Source organism: Etheostoma spectabile, chromosome 20 (assembly GCF_008692095.1).
Source record: "Etheostoma spectabile isolate EspeVRDwgs_2016 chromosome 20, UIUC_Espe_1.0, whole genome shotgun sequence".
Classification (NCBI taxonomy): domain Eukaryota; kingdom Metazoa; phylum Chordata; class Actinopteri; order Perciformes; family Percidae; genus Etheostoma; species Etheostoma spectabile.
The window spans coordinates 21336820-21350158 of NC_045752.1; the positions used below are offsets into that span (position 1 = coordinate 21336820).

Here is a 13339-nt window from a genome sequence, read left to right on the forward strand (position 1 = left end):
CCAAAGAGTAGTAACGTTATGTTTTGAGTGGATGGCGAGCGCGAGATGCCAAAATGGACGCCAATGAGATTCTGGATGGAAAGTTTACTGAGCTGTCATTCCAGCACGTCCGGTCTGAAATACCACTTGATGGCCAAGCATAACAGCTGATGCCAATTGTACGCCCCCCCTCGTCAAAGTATTTGTCTTTTATTGATGGACGATGGATGATTGATTGATGGATGAGAGGTTATTTGCTCCAAGTGAGAATGTTAGTGTAAAATTTAACCCTACAGTAGGCTTTATGCCAATGTTGTTTTCAATAAAAAAACATTTGCACAAAGCAAGTCGAACCACTTTTCCATGTTGATAAACATTAAAATGAGAAACAATTATGGGACAAAAAAAAAATCAAGTGACATTTAGAATAGATAAAAATGTGCGATTAATTGCGAGTAAATATTTTAAATAGTTTGACAGCCCTAAATACTTTTGAATTTTAAAACATGATGGCACTTTTTCGACGAGGCATCAAATTAATGCTGATAAAGTGTTGTTTTATTTTGATGTTTGCACGACGAATCACAGGAACAGACAACAGCGTTTTGTGGCGATTTAGCTGAGTCAGAGAGAAGACTGAGAGAAGGAGGTATAGATTGGGTTGGGTATCGTTTAAAGATTTTTGCTATCGGTACCCAGGGTGTGATTTGCCAGGGGGGGGATGCGTGGGATTTCCCCCTTTCTTGTGTATATATCCCTAGCTCATGGTAGAAGCGAGCTGCGTGGTTATTGGCTCATTGATGCTGATGAGATTTAATCCTTAGGTATTGAAATTGGGTATTGAATGACAAGACATTTTTTGATACTCGATACTTTAGAGGCTATTCAGTATTGAATTTGGTACCCAGCCCTAGGTATAGAGAGTGCTGGGGTCTGTTTGCTGGCTGCTTTCCAGTGGACCAAGCCAAGCAGATAATAAAGCAGCAGCACCTCGCTGACCAACGGCTCAGAAAACTCTTATCTCTACAGTAAATGCTCAGTGTGTGTGTGTGTGTGTGTGTGTGTGTGTGTGTGTGTGTGTGGGGGGGCGTGCGTGCGTGTGTGTTCTGCAGGCCGTGATATTAGCACTTGGGTTGGGAGGGGGGTCAGGGGGGAAGCTTGATTGGAAAGAGACAATATAGATTTTTCTCTTGCAATGACTAATTTGGGAAAGTCGTCAAAAGGCAGCTAAACATTGTGGGGATAATGACACAGATGCAAAACTAAAGAAACAGGCAATTTACCACCCGACTTTTCAACATCTCTTCAAAGACATTGTACCCTCTCAAAGGAAAATAGTTTAGTAGTTATTTTGTGCTGCACCAATGTGTGATGAGAATATTTCCTTCCAATAGCTAGTGTCATTGCTCGTATTTTCTTCTTTTACTGATAATGTCTCTCCACGTTACTGCCTAGATCTGGGAATGGGGCAACACTAGTCACCCATTGCCAGACCTTCCTCCACAACGCTGCAAAGGAGGGTCTGGCTAGTCTACACAGCATTCTGGGATGGAAGAAAAACATACAGTGGTTTCCGCAATCGTCATGGCCACTGAGCATCAGATGGAGCCGCTGCAAAATAGACTCGGGAAGGAACTTGTTTTGTTGGAACGTGTACGTTAAAAAGTTGTTTTAGCCGTGGAAAACAAAACTGGAAGTGGAACGTCAAGGATATAGACTACTTAGAGGGCAATAAATAACAAGAATACCAAATAATATGAATGTGGTACCAGTCCTTTCCCCAGTCAAAGTGGCCCTTTAAAAATTAGACTTAATACAGCAGTCCCCCTGCCTGGCCATCAGCTCATGAACATGCCCGTTAACACAGCTACTGATCAATGTGTATCCATCCCTATACGCTAATAAGCACGCGTTAGCCACCATAAGTAACTGGTCATTCCAGACCAAAAAAGTTTTTATCACCAAACCCTCTGAGTGATTTGAAATGAGCAAGGGTGTGTTTTATTTTGAGATGTTCCAATACCATTTTTTAATTCTCGATATGATACCTATATTCTGAACTGAAAGTAGAGGTTTTTGAGGGAATAAAATACATGGTAACGGATGGGTCACATGTATACTCGTCGATCCTGAGGGGGTACGATGCCATGCTCAGGAGGTGAAGTGGCATCTCTCAAGCTACCAATCCACACGCTGTACCCAACTCCCTACGGACTCCCTACAGACTCGCTACGGACTCCCTATTAGAACAGCTCTAGTTTGATTGATCAATAATAATAAGCTGTAGTAGTCTCATTTTTAAGGTAAACTGTGGACATTTTAATCACTGATGGCACTGTAGAGCAATGTTTTAATGTTTAGGTTTTTCTGGTGGTTTCACTCTTCCAAAAAGTAGTTGTGCTCCTCACTATGAGTAACCAGCAGTGCACCAGAGCTCACAGCATTACTTGAGCTATTTCTCAGTGCTTGTGGGCTAATACTCCTCCATAGCTATCATCTGCCAGTCCCCGAACAGCCCCCCTCCACCCACAAGTCCCCGAAGTGCTTACACAGGCTGCCTAGCCTTGGCAGGATATGACACGCCATTAACCGGCCGCCATGTCATAATGCTTATTTAGAGACATCTGGAGCTGAAAATATTTTCATGACTTCTCCCAGGATCTCCATGGATTAAAATAAGAGGGCCTGGCTAGAGACACAGAGACGGAGAGAGTGAGATAGGGTAGCAGTGGAGTGACAGAGAGAGAGGACCCTGTAGAGGAGTCCAATGGTGACAGTAAAGCCATAGCTAATGTGATTCCCCTACCGTGACTCATAGAAGAGGTATATAAATACCCTCACAGGCCCCTGTCACTGACATGCAAACCCTCCCAGACTTTGTATAAACCCATGAGACACAGAGAGACAGAATTTAAAGGGCAGACATTTTTCGAACTGTGAACTGTGTGTTTATACTGCAGTGGGGATGGTGTATGTGTGTCTCCCACACAGCTGTGCAATAAAAAAGAACATTAGGAATATTGTGATGGATCATCAGCGGTTTCCTGGAGCCTCAAATGAGCAAAAAAGGAGAAGAGGAGTATGTGAGAGAACCAAGATGAGCTGAGGGTGGGGGGCGCATTCCAAATTCCTCCTTTTTCGACCTCGGTGTGAGACGAGTCTGCACCGCGCAGCTGTTAACACACTGGGCTTCTCGCTGATGGAGATGAGCGGAGTAATATGAAGATGCTGCTGCTCGCATTTGCAGCTGCTATGTAAAGGCGAGCTCGCTAATAAAGACGGATCTGTTTGTCCTTCACACGTTAGTAGAAGGAACATCACCTGTTATCTTCTTTGAGTTCAAATTTCACTCATAAATCACAAGATTATCTCAAGGCACATTCACACCTCCGCTTTCAAGTCTTACCCCTAAATTCCACCATGCATACATGTCTGCGCTAGAAGAGGGGCCACGGGGTGGCACCGCCAAATATGATTAAATCCTCATAAATCCACCGGAGTTTAAAATTCAAACACAAAGAAAGCGTAAGTTAAAGGACATCCAGCCGAAAAGAGGTACATCAGACGGAATTTACAGCAGCAATGGAGCAATCCCGGAAGTCCGTGGATATAGACTAGGCTACCTCTAGCGTCTTTTCCCCTTAACATCTAAATGTAATCTGACGTGCTTCCTGAAAATGTGTTGTATGTTTTATGTTTTGACAACGCTGTGGTTAAAAACACTCGGTAAGGGTTAGACAAAGATCATGGGTTTGGTTAAAATGAAAAAGTTAATGTCCGTAACACTTCTTTAAGCCACCATAATTTAATACGAAGGCAACGTTTCAACCCTACCGGGTCTTTCTGCAGGCAAATGGTGGACTCATTTGACAAAGGGATATGTGTAGGCATTACAATCACCTGACCCAACATGTGACTTCCTTTAGTTCGATTAGGTCTAAAAAGCCTAATAGCTCCACTCATGACGCAATTAAGAGAACACTTTCATACAGGTTTTTAACAGACTTGTACATCTCAAAAGAGGGCTGTTAAAATTCAATATTTGGTTAAAATGATCACTTGATCATTAACTGTATTCAGGGGGAAAAGCCTTAGGAGGAGTGTGTATTTTTCTGAGCAACATGCCATTGGAACAGTGGCGTTTTCTTTTTGGGATAATGGACCATCGGGGGTTTCAGTTCAGTGGGACATTTTTCAGATTATTGGTGTTTCGGAATAATAGGCCGTTGGGACTAATGGCATGGCACTCCTCTATGCTTTTAAACACCGAAGACGGAGGAAGCCTAAACATTTTTCTCTTAATGCAATCATAGTTTCACCCCAGAGGGGTGGTGAATGTGCAGCTACATGTTGGTACAGCACATACTGCTGTTTAACATTATAATCCCAATCATGTTAGTTGTGGTAGTTTGAATTGAGAAGAAAACGTTTATTCAAATAACAGTTTGAGTTGTGAAATATGTATTACAGGGAAAGGAGGGCAGTAATGCAGTGCGCTCTTTGCCACCCCCACCCTTCGAAAATGAACGTATTTATATGGTTTGACTTTCTTAGGAAGCCATACTTGAACATTAAGACACAATGATTTAGTGTGTACATAAATATCTTTTGTTCTCGCATGTACGACAAACCCCGCATTTTTGGCCAAGTGGCTTATGATAATAATCATTAGCCTCGGAGTCATTATCCTGGAAGTCAATGGCTTAACATATGTTCTCTTGTAAAGGATAATATCCGAGCTCGAGGTTATGGATTAATGGCTGTTCTTGAGTGAGAACTGGATGACTGACAACCACGGATTTCCCTCTTTTTCTTTTGGAGAAACATTACTACGAGACAACAAAATGAACTGAATCATGTAGAAGGGGCTCTGACAGCAACAACAAAAAAAACTGAATGTCAAGATCTTTACTGTATAACTAAGGCAAACTATCCAAAGTAGTTGATGCTATGTGTTCTGTGATGTCTTCTGAAGATGATTAAGTGGTTATAGAGCTACTGTGAGCATTGCAATTGTAAACATGAGGATGTCTTAAACGATCATGTGTGCATGGTATTGACTCCCAAACAAACCATACTTTGACTGTGTGTGAGTACGTGGAGGGGCGTCTGTGGCTCTGGCTGTCTGTTTTTGCCTGTCAGTCTTTCTCGCTCTCCCTCTCAGATCCTCGACTCATGAATATTCATGCTCGGCATGATTATACCCGCTCTAATCCAGGAAGTGAGTGGGATGGCAAAAAGCCCGCCCAAGCGCCACGGCCGCTCCTCTGACACTGAAATAAACAAATTATCTACTGCATCTCAAACTCGCCTGCACAAACGCAAACGCACAAATTCAAAAGAGACCTCACCGCTCGTTCCTGACAATGTTGCACGATGAAGGGTGATTGAGTTTGACGTGCGGCGCACAAAAAAAGCCAAACGTCAAAGCTGGTGAGACAGTAAGTGTGTTTGAAAGAAGAGAAGCGGGGCTAGAATGAGTGCTCTGTGATTTCACGACCTCGGTCCGGGGCTGAAACTGACGTGACTCTCATGAGAAGAAAGAGAAAAAAAGGCCTCTTTCTTGTAATTGCATCAGCACTTCGTTAACAATAATGCAATTAAACAGAGGGCCCCTGGAAGAATTTATTTTTTTTTCTTCTCCCTCTTGCTTTTCCCATATGAGGCATGAGGTATTTTAATGTCAATTGGATTCTGCTTGTTATCTCTCCAGCTGCCCTAATCTGATCCCTGGGAAAGTAACGGAACAAGATGTCGAGTCAGTTGAAAAACTTCCCGGCTGATAAGAGAGAGCATGAATGTCTCTTCCCACAACGACGCACTGCAATTTAAAAGAATGAAAATAATGCCAAATGTCACAGGCATAAAGAGCAGGGCAGAAGAGCTGAATGTGTTGCTTGATATACTTGCCGCATTATTACAGGTGTACCTGCACACCAATGCAGTTCTAACACAACAGCCGTGCATTACATCGTATGCTTATTATACACTAGGAGACTTTGAACAGACTTTAAATTGACTAAAGTCAGACAACATCTCAAATCAAATGTTAAAGACGGTCATAATATGTAAAGACTGGGGATCTTGTAGGGTCACAAATTGCAAGATTACCACTAGATTTGTTTTTAAAAATGTAACCAAGCTGGCAAGGTAGCTCTAGAGTTAGCTGGTAATTTTGAGGGGAAGTTTTCAGATTTTCTGTTCTGCCGTCCTCATTAATATTTAACGAGCTAAGCTGCTGGCTAACAGCTAGCCAATGAATTTTTCTGTGTCTTGTTTATTACTGCTTTGCATGGTGCAGGAAGATGGCTCTGATATGCGTTGCTTGGCTACTTGCATGGCTTCCTGTACTGTATGTGAATACTGTTGATGTAATACTGCACTAATGACTTGCTGCTTCCCGTCGCTCTGCATGGCTTCTTGAGAAAGCAAATGTGTTGCTCTAGCTGTCTTCATGGTGTCTCATTGACTTCTGAAGTCTGTACTAATGTCTAACTGTTTCCTGGCCAAATTAGCCAGCCGGCTACCAGTGGCACATTTACAGAAAGGTTGATGAATGTGCGTTGTCCTTTATAAATAAAATGACATGAAATGAAATGAAAAATAACCCTACTGCTTGAGGTATGGTACGTGTCCACTGTCAGCGTAATTTCCACGCTTCCCATTCTTTTTCTATGGGAGCAATGGATTCTAGAAGACTTTGGAGAAGCAGGGCGTAAATAAGTAATAAAATATATTGTTTTCATATATAATGGTACGTGTCCATATAGAATATATGGACATGTACCATCTGGATGCTTTTCAGGACTACTTTGGTAAAACTGAGAAGATTTTAGATCTCAGATGACTTTTTCAAAAGACTCTGTAAATTTGATAATAGCCCAATTACCCAATAGGGTTTTCACAGAGCGTTGAAGCTCATTATTCAAGGTTAAAAATATTAACTGCGACCTGAGACTAATTTGGGGAAGTGGTGGCTCCTCTGTCCGCTAACACCAAATGGGAGAATGAAGTCAAAAATGAAATAGCCCAAGCAATTGGAGAATTAACAAACAGAAGTTAATCAAAAGTGATTATGTATGTGCAGGGTTTACTCCATCAATGAAATATAAAGAAGAGTGGAGACAAGCTCCCTAAAAACAGAGGGGTTCGTCATCTATCATCTCTCTTCTCGTATGCAAAGCATGTCTGGCTACACCCGAGAAGGACATTTATTCATCCATGTTAATGTTTTAGTGGGAAATAAAAAGAGTGGGTGGAGAAACAAAAGGACAGACAGTCGCCCCGCTCAGTCTTCCAAGGAGGCAGACGTCTGACCTAATTAGTATGCAAACGTCTGCGCGGGCGCGGGAAGGCGTTCGGTCGGAGGTTGTTGGTGATTTAAGGCGGGAGAAGAGAAAACTCTTCCTGCCCTCCATTCATCCGTCCATCTCCACTGCCTTTTGTACCCGGTAGCCCTGCATCTCCCTGGCCTACATTCGCTCCCAGACATCTTTGTGTTTGGGTGGCTGAAAGGACCAGGCCAGGCGGGTAAGACCCAACATCCATAAATTAAGATGCGGGAAAGTAGAGAAAGCAGGGCACAAAGCTTTATTGTATTGTTTTTCTCTGATAAGACAAACAACAGTTGGTAAAGGATCTTTGTTTGTGAGTTGTGTTCCTTGCGTTGTCTCAGACAAAGATGCATTTAGTCGAGAACTCAGATGATCCTCAGGCTGAGAAAAGACAATGGGCAGAATACCTCATTCCCCTGTAGGAGCCAGACAAAGCTGCACTGATGATGATGTAAATCTGAAAACAAAAGGCAGAGAGAGAGAAAGCGGAAAAGGGAGAAATTGAATGAGAATGTTGGCATTTGGTAAGAAGGGCACTCGGAGACCCCCGTTGTTTCATCACATCACGCATCCCAGACACACTTCTCCTCGGCCCCTCTGTGGCCTTCGGCGCGAACGACATCGGCGCTAATTGTCTGTGATGGTTTCAGTCCCGGGAATACGACGAGGAGTCAGAGCGGTTGAGGAGGACGGAGACCAGACGAAGGGCGGACGGGATGGAGAAGACGGGACGGAGTGGAAGAGGGGAGGGAGGGATGGGTAATGAGGAAAGAAATAAAGCCAAATGGAAGCGAGCACGGGAGGAAAAGGGCAAAGAAGATGTGGAAAGACTGATAGAGGGCGAAGAAGGAGACTGTAATAAATGTCTCACAGAGGCAACACATCATCACAGACTGGGTTATATATGCAAGAGGTTCAATATCAACCCAAACACGCACGAGGGGTTTCATATTAGGACATCTCCCTTCCTAAATCACTCAACACTTCTTAACCCAGAGATTCAATCGTGGAGACTGTCAGGAAAGCATCTATACCAAAATGGGGTTGTGAGGACAAAATCCAAAAGGACAGGGAGAGGAGAGGACAATCCAAGGAGGAGTAAAGTTTAATAGAAGAGAGGAGAAAGAAGAGATGACAGGAGAGGAGGGAAAGGAAGATATACAGAAGAGAAGTGAGATTAAGCAAGTGTAAAGCAAGGAGTGAAGAAAGGGGTAAAAAGGGGGTAAGGAAATGGAAGAAGACAAAAAAGAGGAGTCAAGGAGTCTATTTTGACAAATTTCCACTTTCAGGATTGTTCAGGTGCCGCCAAACTATGGTCAACTGCTCCTCAGATCGCAGAGTTATCTCTTGCACAACTTTTTTTTTTCTTTTCTTTTTTACATCTTTATTAGATTTTCAAAGGGCACATACAGTATGAAAGAAGTCATTAAGTAAAGAATAAAGCCCTCCTTTTAGCCCACCCGCAACTTCCTAACAAAAAAATAAAAAAATAAAAAAACACTGGACAACAAAAAAGTCATTAAAATTAAATAACTAAAATAAAATAAAATAAAGGTTTGCACACTTGAGGCATACTCAACGTAGTCAGTCAAAATGAGGTACTGTAGCCATTGCATGTCATCTGGAAATATACTTCAACTACTACAGATCTCAGACCCTGCTAGACCATACAGGCCACTCTGAAGAGTCTGTGCACCATCTTACCCAATATAGTCCAAGAAGGGGTCCCAGATTTCAAAAAAGCGAAATGGCATGTTTCTGAGCCAGAAGCTAATAGTTTCTAATGGGAGAAGCTCTGCCTTGCACAATTTTTGAACGTACTCATGTTCAAAACAAGTTCCTTTCTAAGGCTGTTTTGCAGAGACACCGTTGCTCTGCCTGGCGCTTAGCACCACCCAAGAAGATTGTGATTGGTTTACAGAAATGCTCTCCCATCCCGTCCTGCGATTGGTGTGTGGACTAGCCAGACCTTCCTTTGCAGCGCAGTGGAGGAAGGTCTGGCAATGCGAGACTAGGAGTAAAGTAATAAGTCAGCGAGAAACGGAGACAGACAGAAAAAGGAGAGGAGAGAGAAAGGAAAAGAGTGGAGAGGACAGAAGGAGAGAAGGTAATCAAAGGTAGGGAAGAAAATAGAAGAGAACAGGAAAGGAAAAGGGGAGAGAAAAGGATAAGAGAAATAAAGAAAGAAAGTGAGGTGAAATAGGGATAGGAAATGGAGGCAAGAGAGTAGGTAATAGATGAAAAAAGAGAGAGAAGAGGAGAATATCAGAGGATAGGACGAGAGTAAACAAAAGGCAAGGAGAGGAGAAATAATGAAAATGAAGGAGATAGGAGGAGGGAAGGGGAAAGAAGAAAAGGAACAAAAGAGGTGAGAGGGAAATAGGACCGATGACAGGAAAATAGAAAAGGAGATGAAAGAAAGGAGAAGAGTAGAGAGAAGAGAGCAAGATGAGGCAGGAAAGGAAATTTAAGGAAGGAGTAAAACAAGGGGAGAGGAGAAAGGGAAGAGGAGAAAGGAAAGGAGGTGATGAAAGGACGAGACAGGAGAGAAGAGAAGCACAAAGGAGAGGAGAAACCAGAAGAAATATAGAAGAGAAAGGAAAGGAGTAGATGACAATACTGGATTGGAGGACGGGGGCTGTGGTGGAAGAAGTATTCAGATCCTATACTGAAGTACAAGTACTAATACCACACAGTGAAAATACTCTGTAGTGAAAGTCCTGCATTGAAAAGGTTACTTAAGTAAAAGTATCAAAAGTATTATCAGGAAAATGTAGTTAAAGTATTAAAAGTAAAGAAACATCCTCCCATTTTAGAAAGTGGAAAGGATCCAATCAGTTATCGTGTTGGCTAGTTTCATTTATAATAAAACATTAGATTTTATAAACTACATGTGTTTTCTGTGCAAAAATCTTAATGTGGAAAATACCCGGTAACTACAGCTGTAGAAAATGAAAAAAGGTGGAAATGGCCATAAAAAAATGTATTAAACAAACACAGGACTTTCACCCAAGAGACCGGATTCGTGTCCCCTTCTTGTCCTGTGGGTCACTAAAACGTACATTTTGTAACCCCATCCACCATCTTTTCCTAAACCTAACTGTCCCGTTCTTGTCCCGAATATCATTTAAACGTATGTCCCGACCCCGTGCACCAAGAGTCCGGACCATGACCATCTCAATGTGGCGCCAAATGGGCTAAAAGCGAGTCCCACGAGTGTCAAAAAGTGACGCCAAGAGTCCTGACCACGCGCATGCAAATATGACGCTAAAGGAGACGTACACTGGATGGCGCTCTCTGTTCAACAAGGATTCAAATCACACTTAATTGTCTATTTTTTGCTTTTTTCTTTAAACCAAGAGCGCCATCTGGTGGGGCTCAGAAAATAAATAAAATGGTTCACAAAGCTTCATGAAGCTTCATTTGGCCATCACTGCTCTAAAATTGTACTCCATTTGATGAAAAAAAGAAGATTTGGAGTGTGAAGTAGTTCATATGTGAGTTTTAGTTCCAAAACACGGCAGGCACCACAGAGTGAAAAGACTACAAAAGTGCGAAAGACTGAACTGTGAGCAGCTGGCCGACCAATCATTGAGTAATTGGTATTGATCAACAGCCCAGTCAACCCCCTGCAGATACATTATTGCCATTTTGTGCAATGGGACAATAAAAATGGCAATTATTTCGCAGGCGCCTACAGAGAGAAGTTTGGAAGGGAGCACCGGTGGTGACAAGGATGGAGGGATGCAAAGGGTGGATGGATGGAAGGATAGATAGAGCGATAAAAGGAGGAGAGCTCCAGTGGGCTATTGGAAAGGCACTCTTCTGCTGTGTCCTTGGGGGTGCAGACATAAAAGCACTCCGCATCAACACCATTATAAAAGAAGAGGAGAAGAAAGAGAACAGAGAAGACATGAAGAGATGGAAAATGACGTGGCCCTTTTATTTCTCCGAGAGCCTTGCTACCACCTCTCTTTTTTTTAGGATGTAAGCTGTCTTCTATTCTCTCTCTTCATCCATCAGTCCATCCAGCTCTGTTTGTGTAGTCTGACAACGCTGCTGTGTGACAGCAAGAACCAGAAAGAAGAGAAAGAACAGCAGAAAGAAGATGTAGGAGGTGATCATGATATTCTAACATGCAAACGTTATTGTCTAAAACTCATAAATTACTCATCATGCATTCCAGCTGTAATCACTCTGCAATGTTTCCATAGCATTAACAATCTTCTCTTCCAGGATTCTAGGACAGCTTCCTCGTCTGTTAATGATCAGAACTCTAAACAGGGTCCAGTCTTGGGGAAATATACCTTTTCTTTAAGCGTAAAGTTAAGGCCTGGAAAGTACACCATACAAGTAGGCTACATGAACACTTTGAGCTAGGCTAAGTCATGGACAATGGTGAAATGCTGAATACTTTGCAAACCTGAAGCAGGGGATATCATGTTATAGCAGAAAAACAGAAAAATAAAGCCATCTTTTGGTTATGCTGCCTAGTTTGACCAGTCTCTTGTTGTGTAGTGATAGTATTGTAGAAGTAGTGTTGTTTTATTTCAACAGGAACATAGTAGCACGTAAAAGTGTTACGTTACTGTTACATTACAAAAAGGATTGTACAGCAGATGCTAGCTTTCAGTAAACTAACATGACTATCTAGCAAGCTAACAATAAAGGCATTTCATTAGCAACATCACTATCTAGCAAGCTAACAATGAAGGCATTTCATTGTGGGGGCAGCTGTGGCTCAGTGGTAGAGCGGCCTGCCAATCAGAAGCTTGGTGGTTCGATCCCCGCCCCTGCAGTCCCATGTCGAAGTGTTGGGCAAGACACTAAACCCAGAGTTACCCCCGGTGCTGCGCATCGGAGTGTGAATGTGTGTGAGTGTTTATCTGGTGAGCAGGTGGCACCTTGTACAGCAGCCTAGGCCACAGTGTATGAATGTGTGCGAATGTTTCCTGTATGATGTAAAAGCGCTTTGAGTAGTCGTCAAGACTAGAAAAGCACTATATAAATACATTAACATTTACATTAGGCCCCGTGCTTCATCGTCCATCGTCCGGATTTGTTGTGGTCATGACTGACAGCTGAAGTCTCGAGGACCCACGAAATCTCGCAAATTCATGTAGAATAGAACCACAAAAACAACAACAGTTTGTTTCCATCCCGAGGAGAAGAGGGGTGTTTTCAAGGAGTAGTGCAAAGTTAAATACTAGAGCAAACATAATGGAAATATTATATATTCAATAATAATTTGTTTCAATTCAATAATATATTTGTTATATAAGTCAATACCAAAAATGATCAAAGAAAATTAAACATCAAGACACCATATGTTACAGAGCTGCCAACTTTTCCAAAAACCTTGGAGTGAGATTTTGGGGGGCCAACCCATATTTTGCCTCGTACAAAGCAATTTCTTTGGCTCTTTCAGCATCATTATACTTCAGGGTTTAAACTGGGATTTGTTATATGTGGGGGGATGGGGCTCTCCCTAGGGGGATCTGGGGGTGTGCCCCCCCAGGAAAAAAAATTGAAAAATAAATCATTAAATGGCACTTTCTGGAAAGTTGTGTGCAAAAAAATGAAGAAATCAAGTCTTACATGATATGTGCAAAACTGTAGGGTTAAGAGCCTTTGCATTGCCATAGTATCAACAGGTATTAGGGCATTCAGCATTTACATTATATACATTATTAACTTCTTATGATATACGAACTGACCCAGACAATGTGCCAAACATAATGAACCACATGAAGAGACAGTAGCATATGTCAGCAACAGCTGAGAAGATTTGGGTCTGTGGTGAACAGGTCCAGGGGTCCCTGGTGTAGGGACCAGGGACCCAAAGTTAAATTAATGTTGAGGGATCAACTAAGACCACTGAAATTCTAAAGAATGAAAACAACTGTTTTGCATAACTTCTAATCCTTTAACCTTTGTGCCAAGGCTCAGTAATGTTTGGCCCTCATCCTCTGGGCCCCACTTACTTTATTTACTTTTTTGGGAAAATAAAGACTATTTGTTCCTTT

The 13339-nt window shown here is 42.3% G+C and overlaps 2 long non-coding RNA genes across 2 annotated transcripts in view; one reads left to right on the plus strand and one right to left on the minus strand.

The window, feature by feature from the left end:
* The window catches only part of LOC116669868 (uncharacterized), an 827043-nt gene that overhangs the window by 733137 nt on the left and 80567 nt on the right, over positions 1 to 13339 (minus strand). The window lies entirely within an intron of this gene.
* LOC116669859 (uncharacterized) overlaps positions 1 to 13339 on the plus strand; it is an 18993-nt gene that overhangs the window by 3828 nt on the left and 1826 nt on the right. Inside the window, exon 2 of the long non-coding RNA XR_004326884.1 lies at positions 11412 to 11423. This is a non-coding gene — a long non-coding RNA (uncharacterized LOC116669859). The remainder of the gene's footprint in view (positions 1 to 11411; positions 11424 to 13339) is intronic.